Source organism: Camellia sinensis, chromosome 15, assembly GCF_055761805.1.
Source record: "Camellia sinensis isolate YWXY chromosome 15, ASM5576180v1, whole genome shotgun sequence".
NCBI classification, from domain to species: domain Eukaryota; kingdom Viridiplantae; phylum Streptophyta; class Magnoliopsida; order Ericales; family Theaceae; genus Camellia; species Camellia sinensis.
Window position 1 is genome coordinate 20,838,693 of NC_138975.1, and position 13,171 is coordinate 20,851,863.

The 13,171-nt window shown below is 32.1% G+C and overlaps 1 non-coding gene across 1 annotated transcript; it reads left to right on the forward strand.

The window, feature by feature from the left end:
- The first annotated feature begins 12,817 nt into the window (after window positions 1-12,817).
- Window positions 12,818-12,899, forward strand: TRNAS-CGA (transfer RNA serine (anticodon CGA)). The gene has a single exon. It is a non-coding gene; the product is annotated as a tRNA-Ser (tRNA).
- Window positions 12,900-13,171: the final 272 nt, after the last annotated feature.

Below are 13,171 nucleotides of genomic sequence, written 5' to 3' on the forward strand. Positions count from 1 at the left end.
ACCATTTCGTCCTCCATAACAAAGTCCAACAATTAACTGTAAATAAGAACTGGTAAGGGAGAAAGCTCAGTCCTCTATCTGTCTAAAATATCCACTTGGTGAGAAACACCACGAAGAGACAAAAATTCCCATAGCAAGCTAACAACATTCCAAATATCTTTCTAACTTTTGTGAAGAGTGGAGTTAGAGAAAACCATATTGTTGTGACACCTCACTCCTCCAATAATACGCAACTGTAGAATATCATCAGAACTCCAAATATCTTTCTTCATTGATTAGTAATACGCAAAAACTTAAGTCCAGACTGGGACTTCAACCCTTCAAATCGTAGAATATCATGAGAACTCCACTTCTTTGACAATATTAAATTAAAACTTAAAATTCAAGGCCTTTCTTTATTTCCCAAGTTATGTTTGTTTCATTTGAAAAATAAAATGAATAGAAAAGGTTCCTTGAAACTAGAAGAGCATAATCTGTAAAGCAAATAGGACTAAGAAATACAAATTCAGAGTACTTCTCACAAAATTAGGTGCAATTTTCTATTGAAGTAGAACTAGAGAAAGACAAGTAATAAGCTAATTAACTCAAGATTTATACTAACCACAAAATGTTTCTATAGCCTCTAGCAAAACCAAAGAGCAACTGTAGCAACAATTATGATAAATGACATACATGTTGACATTATTTTTGCAAATATAACTTTTGTTAGTAACAGCATAAGAAAATCAACGTCATGAGTGTTAAATATGAATCAGGTTCAATACATTGAAAATTTCAGTATACGATAAACTGCATACTTAAATAGTTCTTAGAGATATATTAATTCATTTCTCTTCCTTGGCCTAAACAATGCCTTCTTAAAAGCCTTTAAGAACAGATGGCCCAGGTCCTTTTAGTGATGACATAGAACAATACTTTGAGTCATTTACACAAAGCATTGAGTCATTCTTTCATAATCTGATGCAAATCTCTATACATGGGAGAAGACCACATAATGCAGTAATCATAACCCATAACATAAGAAATCTTCATGATACTAGCCAGTCTTTCGGTAGAGTCACCAAATCCGCTGTGGTTGGCTTAAAAGCAATCAAACAACTACTTTTATCAAATTATGCTATTCAAGTGTTCATGAAGCGGACTAATGCACTACGAATATTCTATGGTGAAGAAAGATGAGTTATAAAGTATGCCCACTACAAATCTACAACCAATGATTAGAGAGAATTATATATGTTATGACTAAGCTGTGTCCTCATATACTGAAATTGAATAATGGCAGGGGTACCCTTTCAATGCTCAAACTAGGGCTCCTAGTGAGACCTCTCCCTGAGATAGGTTAGTTGGAAGGTGCCATTACAGTGTTTATGGCCTTCAATTTCTACTGGTTTTGGAGTCTTTGGACAAAAGGTCCTATTTGTTGTTATCTTATTTCTAGACATCTTAGTGTGAAAAGTTGAGTTGTGATGAACGCTTTTAAACAGAGCAAGTTACAAGTTCAAATTCCAATAAGTTCTTGACTCTCTTCGGATCAATCTCAAGATGTGCTCGATAAAGGTAGTGTATGTGTAGGACGAAAAAATTGCATGTACCTAGACTAATCAAGATAAAACTCCTTGTATCAAAAGAGAAATTTGTAAATTGTAAATTATATTTTCATACACAATATCACATGAGGATGGTCCCCAGGGCCGGCCCTGAGGTGAGGCGATTGAGGTGGTCACCTCAGGCCCCCAATTTTGAGCAAAATTTAGGGCCCCTAATTAGGGGAGTGTATCATGTCATGTTATTTCATAATTATTTTAATATTAGCTCAATTTATTTATTTTTATGTTGTCGTGTGGTGTTATTTTGATTCGTGTTCGATTGATATTTAATGTGAAAACTTTTACTTTTAATTAAAAATAACTTAGCAAGTGTATTGAGAGATTAAAATTTTTCTCATAAGTTGAATTTTATAAAATTTATTTCAACTAAATGAAATTATTCATAGAATGTTTGATTTTAATTCAATTGCATTTTTCTAATTAAAAAAATTGTACCTTATTACTATATATTTTTTATTAGATTGACTCTAAAATAGGTAACAAAAAAATATATATCTTAAATGAAAAAAAGATATTAGCCTTAATTATTATTTTACATACTTTTTTATTCAGTTAGATAGAGTTAAATAAAATATTAAAAAAATGTCATGGCATCCTTTAGTGGACATTCAAATATATAACTAATAATTCATGTTATTGAGTTTTGTCATATTTGGATTCATGTTGAAAATAGTCAACCTTAACATGCTAATTTTATATATTGCTTGAGATGTGTTGAAAATTCTCATCCTTGCCCCCAATTAATTTTTGTTCTTATAGCATTGGTAAGTTACAAAATAAAGATTCGATTCAACTAATTAAAGTTCAACTATTATATATATATATATATATATATGTTATCTAAATTTTGTTAAATTGTAATGCTATAGAAATAAATTTTTATCTTTTTTGTTTTATCCAAACATTTTTTTTTTTTTTTGGATAATGATATATGAAGGGTCCAATTTAAAAAATTCGCCTTAGGCCCCTAATAAGTCAGGGCCGGCCCTGATGGTCCCCATCATGTTTTCACATTTTTATTCTATCTCCATCACTTGAATGTTGTTTGCGGAATGAACTCTATTTCTAAGTTGAAGGTAAAATACTTCAAATCTCCATGAATATATTCGTTATTTAGCAGAGAGATCAAGCCTTCGCATCAAAAAAAAAAAAAAATCCTAAATCTAGAACAAAAATCACAACCCATTTACTTGTTTCCCAAAAATGAAACTTACATAGCATCAAAAAAAAAAAAAAAAAAAAAAAAAACTAGAGCTAGATTGAAATGGAAAAATAGAGGAAGAGAGAGAGAGAGAGAGAGAGATTGTCACGACCCAAACCCGCCCCTATGGGTTAACGCCATAACTGGCCAGTAATCGCGAGATTACCGACGGCCTCAAATCAATTAAAACAAAACTCATTAGAGTAGAGGGGCCAAACGGAAGCAAATTTAAAACTTTGTCCATAGAGCTGTGCTTATATGCACACCATCACACTCTAAACATTATGTGTTAATAACTCACATCAAAATATCACTAACATAGAACATTGTGCATACAGGATCATACAAGTTTAAGTCAGTCAAACCCAAGACTTATATACAGAAGTAGTCCAATGCTTTCGCCAACATAACAAAAACTACGAACAAGGACAAAAGCGAAGACAGTCTCGTGCGTGAGACATTTGGGTTGACTCCTCAAAACTTTGACTGTTTCTCACAATTTCACCGGGGCTGGTTCTGGACGTCCCTTGGCTCACCTACATGTACATGAATGAGCGTGAACGAAAACCCATTGAATAATATCAAATAAGATGGATACATAAACAATCTTTGAAACAGTTACAACAGACGGCTTTTGACCCAATCATTTATGTCAATTGGCCTTCGGTCTAATCGTTTATGTCCATCGGCCTTTGACCCAATCATTCTTATCAATCGGCCTTTGGCCCAATCATTCTTATCAATCGACCTTTGGCCCAATCATTCTTATTAATCGGCCTTTGGCCCGATCATTCATGTCAATCGGCCTTTGGCCCAATCATTCATGTCAATCGGCCTTGGGCCCAATCATTCATATCAATCGGCCTTCGGCCCAATCATTCATGTCAATTGGCCTTTGGCCCAATCATTCATATCAATCGTTGTCCACCATTCGGATTAATGAACTTACAAAACTTGCATAGAAGTAAACAATTGGACAACAGTATATCTTGTTAAGACATTACTCACAGTGATCGGTTTGTGGATTTGCCCTGGAGCTCGACCCTACACAATCCATGAACACAAAAGGGTCACTAGCAATTCAATCCGTTCTAAATTCACATTTTTCTCTTTAGGCTTTATTCTTATCTCCTTAACTCATTTACAATGTTTAACACGTGCCTAAGAGTGTTTGCAAGTGAAAGAGAATGGAAAACGAAACATAGAATGCGAAAACAAAATTTCAGAAAACAGGGTCCCCGCTTGAGCGTGGAATACCCCGCTCGAGCGGACCCTTAAGGCCTGCAAAAGTACTGGTTGCATGAAAAATAAGCTTAAGCGTGAAATAGGGCGCTCGAACGGAAGGCCTGTCTACAAAGCTTCATGCTCGAGCGTGAAATATCCCGCTCGAGCGGACACCAAGTCTGCAAAAAGTACTGGGAGCACGTAATTTACGCTCAAGCGTAGGTTTTCCCACTCGAGCGGACCTAAAAATTCTGGAAAATCCAGAATGTGTTCTTGAGCTCCCTCTCAACATTCAAACCAACATTTCTCACATTTTATGGCTCCAACCTCATATATTCTTGTACTAACATGGTATAAACACTAAAACACATCATCATGGAGCTCAATTTCATGAATCAAACACATGCATGGCTCATTTTCCACAAAACTCACTACCAATATAACAATTTCATGCATTCAACAGTTACACCCTTATAATTTGCACATGCATGTGGTATATTCTTCTCATTCTCAACTTTTATGATGAAGAGGTGGTCAAGAACATGATCTTCAACTAAAAACTCACATAGATCATGCATTTGGTACTCAAATATGCAAATTCAAAGCAACTACATACATGCATGCTAATATGGACCCTCAATTCAACATGGTCAACTCAATTTCATTTCAATTCTTGTTCTTGACCATTAATCAACTTTAAACACACAAGATTACACATTACACTCATGAATTCAAGAGTCAATTGCTTACCTAGAGGCTCAATTTATTCCAATCACTAGCAAATTCTTGAATAATTTTTGAGATCACCAAGCTTTGAGACCAAAACCCCAATTTCCTTCTCCCCCTCTCTCTCTAGCCGACCCTCTCCTTTTCCTTAGAGCAATTCGGCTCAAATGAGCAAGAAAAAGGAATTGAGTGTGTGTGTAGTGCTTATATAAAAGTCCCTCTTGTGATATTATTATAATATCAAATAATAGAGCATTAATTCACTAATTAAATCAATTTAATTTGATCTGAATCAATTTTCAATTAAACTTCACCGTAGGCTCTAAAAATTATGCCAATCACAATAATGCAATCAATTTCGGGTTCTATGGCCGATAAGGCCTTCAATTTAATTTCCAAAACAGATAATCAAACAGATATTCCTATGGTGAACAGATAGAAATTCAAAACCGCATATATTCACATAATGGCACACAAAATCATATTAATCACATAATCATACTCAAATTAATGACCAATTAGCATACCACGGAACAGGGATATCACAGAGATACCTGAATCAAAATCAATGGGCTTCGGCCAGTGTACCGACAGTGGCAATGAGATGGTGAGCAACGGTCAGTCAATGAGAGAGAGTGATGGTCAGTCAACCAGAGTGAAAGCAAATTCTAATGTTAATTGATTTTTCTTTAGTGTATCTATCAATACATACAAAGAAATAAAAATAAACTAAACATAAACCAAAATAAGGCAGCAATATTTAGTGTTCCCGCACATACAAAAAAAAAAAAAGTTTTATTGCCGACTAAATCATTTTGGTCACTAAAACTAACCTTTGCCGACCACAATTTTTTGTAGCCAAAGGTAGAAGTAAAACAATGCTAATTATTTGGTGAATAAACTATTTTAGTAGCCAAAAATTATTATTCCATGACTAAAACATTTTTGATCACCGAAAACAAATATTTACCGACTAAATTTTGGTCACCAAAGATTAATAGCAAATATTATGCGAGATGTTTGCCAATTAAATTTATTTTAGTAGGCAAAAAGTAGTATACGGCGACTAAATAAACCTTAGTAGCCAAAAAATAAAAACTAACGCCAACTAATTTGTCTTTTAGTTGCCTATTGGGTAACCTTTTAGCGACTAATTTGTTTTTTAGTTACCTATTGGGGCACTTGTTAGCGGCGACTAATTGTATTTTATCATCTATTGGGCACTTTTTCGCTGATAATTGTTTTTTAGTTGCCTATTGGGACACTTTTTAGTGACTAATTATTTTTTTAGTTGCCAATAAGTAACATATGTTTACTAAAAAAAATTAGTAGCTAAAATATGAAACATTGGCAATACAAATTTTAGTCGCCAAAGGTATGTCTTCTGGCGACTAAATTAATTTTAGTTGCTAAATTTGGTCGTCAAAAGTGTAAATTGTTATAGTGTAGTAAAGTTTTGAAACTTTAAATGGGATCTATTGGATTTAAATGATAAGAACTATTCATTGTCATATTAATTTGTTTGTATAACACTACTTAAAAATAAAACTATACATAGAATAACAGTAAACCCTACCGTTTAATGTAATTATCTCTTCCAAGTTAATTTTGTAACTGTCATTAACCGCCTGCTTAATCTTCTAACCAACTAAATTCATCCACTAACGTGACATCATCACTATATAGATTTTTTTTCAACCACTTCCCTCTTCTCCCTTCAAATGAGGCATCATAGCAATTAGACTCTGTTTGGGATGAGTTAAATAAGTCAAAAAAAATACTCAACTTCTTCACTCACTAAAATAATTTATTTTAGAAATTTTTTAAACACATCAAAAAATTACTAAAAAAAAACCAATGCATACCTAATAATAAAATGAAGAAATTTGCTAATGAGAGCTTCAAAGAAGTAGGGAGAATACTTTCTTTTTTTTTAACAATAATTTTTTTTTTATTAAAACTTGAAATTAAAGATACAAGATAGTGACACTACAACAAAAACATACTTTAGTGGCACTACACTAGTGGCATATTTTTAGAAAATACCACAAAAAATGATATTTAGTGGCACGTTTTTTAAAAATGTCACAAAACGACAAACATAAAAAGCTCTAGTGACATTTCAATGAACAAGTGCCACAAAACTACAACAAAAATATACTTTAGTGGCACTACACTAGTGGCATATTTTTAGAAAATGACACAAAAATGATATTTAGTGGCACGTTTTTTAAAAATGCCACAAAACGACAAACATAAAAGGCTCTAGTGACATTTCAATGAACAAGTGTCACAACACTACAACAAAAACATATTTTAGTGACACCATACTAGTGGCATGTTCTTAAAAAATGTCACAAAAAGAATTTTTGGTGGCATTTTTTAGAAAAATATCATAGAGCCACAAACATACAAGGCTCTAGTGGCATTTCAATTAAAAAAAGTGTCACTTCACTACAACAAAAATGTCACTACAAAAATTTTTTATGAATATTTGCAATGGCATTTTTTAAAAAATGTCCGGACACTAAGTAGGTGTAAATTACTTTTTATGGCACTTAGGTGAAAAGTGTCACAAACAAATATTTTATAGCATTTTGAGAAATGTCACTAAGTCAAAAACATTCCGAGCTTATAATGACATTTTTGAAAAAAAAAATGCCAATATATTTTCTAAATTTTTAAAATGCAGTAAATGATTAAAAATAAATGAATTAAACTCAATATACACTACAGGAAAAAGCATATTCGGCGACTAAATTTCCTGACCAAAAAAATTTGGTCGTTGAAAGTATAGTTTTTAGCGACCAAAACAGCATTAGTTGCCAAAAGTAAAACTTTTTGGCGACTAAACAATTTTAGTAAAAGTCTACAATTGGCGATTAAAACTAAGTTTGGTCGCTGATTATATGGGTTTTAGTGACTAAAAAATTTTTAGTAGCCCAAAGTAAAGTTTTTTGGCGACTAAAAAAATTTAGTAGCCAAAAGTCTACAATTGGCGACTAAAAATAAGTTTGGTTGCTGATTATATGGGTTTTAATGACTAAAAAAATTTTAGTAGCCAAAAGTAAAGCTTTTTGGTGCCAAAAAAAATTTTAGTAGCCAAAAGTCTACAATTGGCGACTAGAAAATAAGTTTAGTCACCAAAAGTGGTCATTTTTAGCGCGGGAGAACTAAAATCCTAAGGTGGGAATAAAATTTTTTGGTGACCAAAATTTTGGTAGCTAAAAGTGCATCTTCAGCGACCAAATCCGATTTTGGTCGACAAAAGTTAAGGTTTTTAGCAACTAAAAAACAATTAGTAGCCAAAAGTATAGAATTGGCGACTAAAAAATATTTTTAGTCGCCAAAAGTGGTCTTTTTTTATTTTGGTAGTAAATAGTTTATTTTACATAAATTATGTTTAATAAAATAATTATATTTATACATATACTTTTATATTAATATGGATTTATGTACTATATAAATAATATATGTTGCATATATAATCATGTGGTGCTATAGAGGTGTAGTGGGAAGAGTGTGGTGTATAAGGTTTATGGTGCGGAAGGTTGGCGGTTCGAGTCTCCGCAAGAGCGGATCAAATTGTTCTACAACGAATTATCGTCATGAATGGCACTTGATACCGTCACAAATAGTGCCTACCATGACATTAAAGTGTCACTGAAAGGTTTTAGTCTTGATGGTGTAATGACACTTACAAGTGTCACTAACTCTTTTTTTAATGGCGTTTGATAGTGCCACAAATAATATCTACCATGACATTAAAATGTCATTGAAAGTTTTCAGCCATGATGGTGCAGTGGCACTTGCAAGTATCTACCGTGGCACTCGTATCTACCGTGGCACCGATAGAAGTGGCACTTGTTCAAAATGCCACAAGACCAAAAAATGTCATTAGAAGAATAGTTTTGTGACACTTTCAAATGTCACTAAACTAAGAAAATGTTGTATTGTGAAATACGCCAAACACGATAAAATTGCACTCATTGATTGTGCTTACTAGTGCATCAAAAATGGGTTCCATGTTCTATTGGAGTAGCACTATGAAACTCCAACATTCTTTTTTTTTTTTGGGGGGGGGGGGGGGGGGGTGGTTCTTTTTCATAGTGGAACCAATCTAATGCCCTTTTTTGTATGGTAGAATAGGCACCCTCATCAATACAAATATCACGTGCTAATGCATCAATTTCTACCCACTAAAATAGGGACAATCCATCAACTAAAATGTCACAATGTTCTTTATTGGAAGTTGTTTTCAGAGTCTTTAAGCTATTAAACAGTGTCAAATTAATGCCAAAATGATGCATATATCAAAGTAGCAATGTTGCATGTGGGAAGGTATTTTATGAATGACATTACGTGGCCGAAGTGTTTTTGAGATGTTGGCTAAGGTGTCACGTGGACTGGTCATGTTACCAAGATGGTTGCGGTTTTACAGAGGTTCGGTGCGGTAATGCCGGAATCCTAGAATATTTAGATAGATGACAAAAGTTCAAGGTTTGAGGAACTTTTAATCTAGGTAAGGATAAGGCACATGTGGAGTTTATCCCTATCTAACTGAAAGTCCGATATGAGCATTGAGCTTAAGTCCTACGAAGTGAGACTTCTAGGGAGTTAGGTCACTGTTGGTTATAAAAATGAGACACCCCCGTAGGTTTAAGGTACGCTTTGTTTGACATCTTTGAGATTGTGTGACTAACTTGATCACCGAAATGCTCTCAGGTGGACGAACCACCGTGGTATTCTCATTTTCTTGTTGACAGGTGATTAGTTTAATCTATTCTGCTGCATGCTCTCCAGCTAAATTTTCTATTTGGTTATATAGTCAGAAATCAACACACACTATGTATATAGAGACCAATTAAAAAATAAAACACATATGTTTTACAAAAGGCGGATCTTACATTTGAATCCTACATCATGTCATTTTGTAAAATATTTATGTATTATTCTGTATTTGATCATCTATTATTAATATCAGAAGCCTCACTCTCAATACCTAACATGTCACACAATATTATTGAATGTCAATCATAATAGTGGAAAGTGACATGGTCGTCACTTTGAAGATGCTAGCTTTCAACACTTATCTAATTGCCTTGGTATATATTGGAGAAGTCGGTAGGAATTTAATTGTGCACAAAACATACTTGTACAACTACCACTCAACTTGTAAGATTGATGTTAGTTTTTTAGCGTCTGATTAATACGATATATTTAGTATATGATTATGAATTATATTAAGGGTATAGTTGTAATTTCATAATGGTAACCTTAGCATATTGTTTAATCAAATAGTTACATTATATTATTCTATTCTTTAAGTATGATGTAACATATGTATCATTGTTTATCCAAGCAGTCACATTATACTAGTATGTTCTTTTAGTATATAAAATGTTGCCGTCACGAGCAGTAAATGTGGATAAAATCTTGTCGAACCACCATACACATAGATAATCTTGTCAAAATAAAATACGTAAATTTGTGTATTATTTATCTAATTGATTTTCTTCTTCTTCTTTTTTTTTTTTTTTTTTTTTTGAGTGGGCTTTATTTCCCTACTAATTTTTTTTTTTCACAATAAATTTATAATTGATGAATGAAGCTAGCAGGGCATGTAGGTTTTGTTTCGATATTATTGAGTTATTGACAGAGATGTTATGGTGTGGACTTTGATCGTCTCTATTATATAATTGTAATAGAAGATTTCTATTACATATTCAATGATAATAAAATAAGAAAGTAAATTTACCATTATTTCAAAGTCTAATAACTTATTAAAATGATTTTTCATGCCTCTTACAGATCAATTAATAAATATACTCGCGTTCAAGATATATGGGATCTGCTTAGTGTAATCTCTTGTAAATTATTATTTGTATAATTATGACGTAACAAACCTAACCGTCAAATGCTAATCAAAATCTTTTATCTAACATGTGTGTTGAAATCTCACATCAATTGCAATGATACTGATAAATCGCATGATACACTTCCTTTGTGGAAGCACCTTTTGAGTCAAAACCCAAATGACAAAGAAAAATGCATAAGACCCCTATTATCCTCATTGATTTTTGATTGGTTTAAAACTATTTTTTTTGTTTTTTTCTTTCATTGGTGGTAAGGGTGCTGGAAGTCACCCCATTGAGGCCCCAACATTACCGTTATTATATTAGATTTATCATTTTATTTATTATAATTGTATTGATTAAATAAGTTATATTACTCATATCTGTTATCAATACAATAATAATATGTCACATTTAAACCAACTTTAAATTAAAGGTTGAAACATGTTTCAGTGCATTGGTCGGCAAGCAAGGCAGGTCTGTCAATGAAACAGTTCATCATCAATAATCTCCAGACATATATACATATATACTTATATTAAATATATATTAGATTTTCAGATTTTTTTTTTTTTTTTAAAAAAAAAAGGGTATAAAAGTTTACATGAATTCTTTGGTACAATAAAAGCAAATGTTGAGCTCGTGGGCTAAGTCTGCAACAATGTTGCAGTGAACTGACAGAGCATCACACGGGAAGGGAAGTCCTCTAGCTCTGCCAAAGCTTCAAAACAAACCTTCTTTGTACAAAAACACTTATCATCAATTGCTGTCAAAGCATTTCTTTTTCTTTCTTGTATATAAGAATACACAGAGAGAGAGAGAGAGAGAGAGAGAGAGAGAGAGAGAGGGTATCCAAAAGTGTAGTCATAATCATCACCAACATTTTGTGTTGTTTAAAGTCAAAAACATTTTGCTTCAAAATCAATCATCAAGAGCAAGCAAGGCTCATGACTGATGAGAGAGAAATGTATCATCTTTTTTGGTCGTGGAAAACTGATAGACTCCCTCCCAACTCATCAGGAATATATGTTGTTGTGTTTTGTATCTTCCTCGTTTATTGTTTTAGACATTGTCTGAGCCAAACATTTCTGGGCTTTTTCATTCTTTGTTCTCGAAAAATTAAAATATAAAATAAAAAGAGATGTTAAATACAATTTTTTTTTGGACAAACAACAATTCATTGGGTATTTGAAAAGTTAATTACAAATCAATGATAAAATTTGTAAATATTAATAATTAAAATCTTTAATTTTATTATAAATTTATAATAATTTTGCAAAATTACCACTGTGTAGTAATTTTTTGTTTTTTAAAGTCAATCTGGTATATTTATATTGGCGAGATCGTGGAGTTAATTATTACTAAAGACAAATGATTGATTAGTTATTCTCTACTATGGATTGATATTGTGTTATTTATTGTTTTTTATTATGAGTTATTTATTGTGATGGTTGCTAGGCTTGATTTTTTTTCCCCTTAGGTATGAGTTATTCTTGTGATGGTTTGATGTAATATTTTTTTAATAATTTTTAATTAATTGGAAAAAGAAGAAGAGAGAAAGAATGTGTTATGTATTATTTTGTTCTCTAATTTTTAATTGTGTTATCCAATGCTATTTTTTATTTTATTTCTCACTAGTTAAAATACAAAAAATGAATACTTTTTATTTTACAAATGCTACTCTTTATTTTATCAATTTGTACATACAAATTATTCAAAGAGTCTCTAAATATAGCTAACTTGAACTATTTTGGGCAAATTACAAACACTCCCCTTGAGATTTGATAAAAATACAGATTTCCTCCTGAGGTTTGAGAAATTACAAATTGCCCCTTGATGGTTAAATTTTCATAACAAATTAGGAGAAATTAGGGGAGAATCTGTATGAAAATAAAAACCTCAGGGGGTAATTTGTTATGAAAATATAAACCTCAGGGAGCGGGATGTAATTTCTCAAACCTCAAGGGAGAATCTGTATTTTCACCAAACCTCGAGGAGGGTGTTTGTAATTTGCTCAACTATTATTTTTGTTAAAATAATTAATGTAATAGTTAGTCCATTAAAAAATATAAAATAAGACGAGACTAATTATAATAGTTAACAGTTGTCTTATTAGTTATCACCCTTGCATCATTTTTTGAGAGAAATCTTAAATTTTTGTTACAAGACATTAATGAATAAGTTAGGAACAAAGGGTTATGAGAGTCGATATGTCCGAGTGGTTAAGGAGACAGACTCGAAATCTGTTGGGCTTTGCCTGCGCAGGTTCGAATCCTGCTGTCGACGTTTTTCTTTTCCTATTCAAAATTTATTGGAGAGAAATTATTAAAATAAAAAAAAAAAAAGAGAGGAGAATTTGACCATTATAATAGGATTTAAACTTCCTGAGGAAAATACAAAAAGATTCTTAAAATTTGACCATTATAATAAAATAAATTCTAAAATTTTAAGATATTACAAACAAATCTCAAGATTTGATTATTGTAGCAAAATAATTTCGTAATTTTTAATTTTGTTAATTCAGATTCTAATTTTTTTGGGTCATTTTTTAATAAATC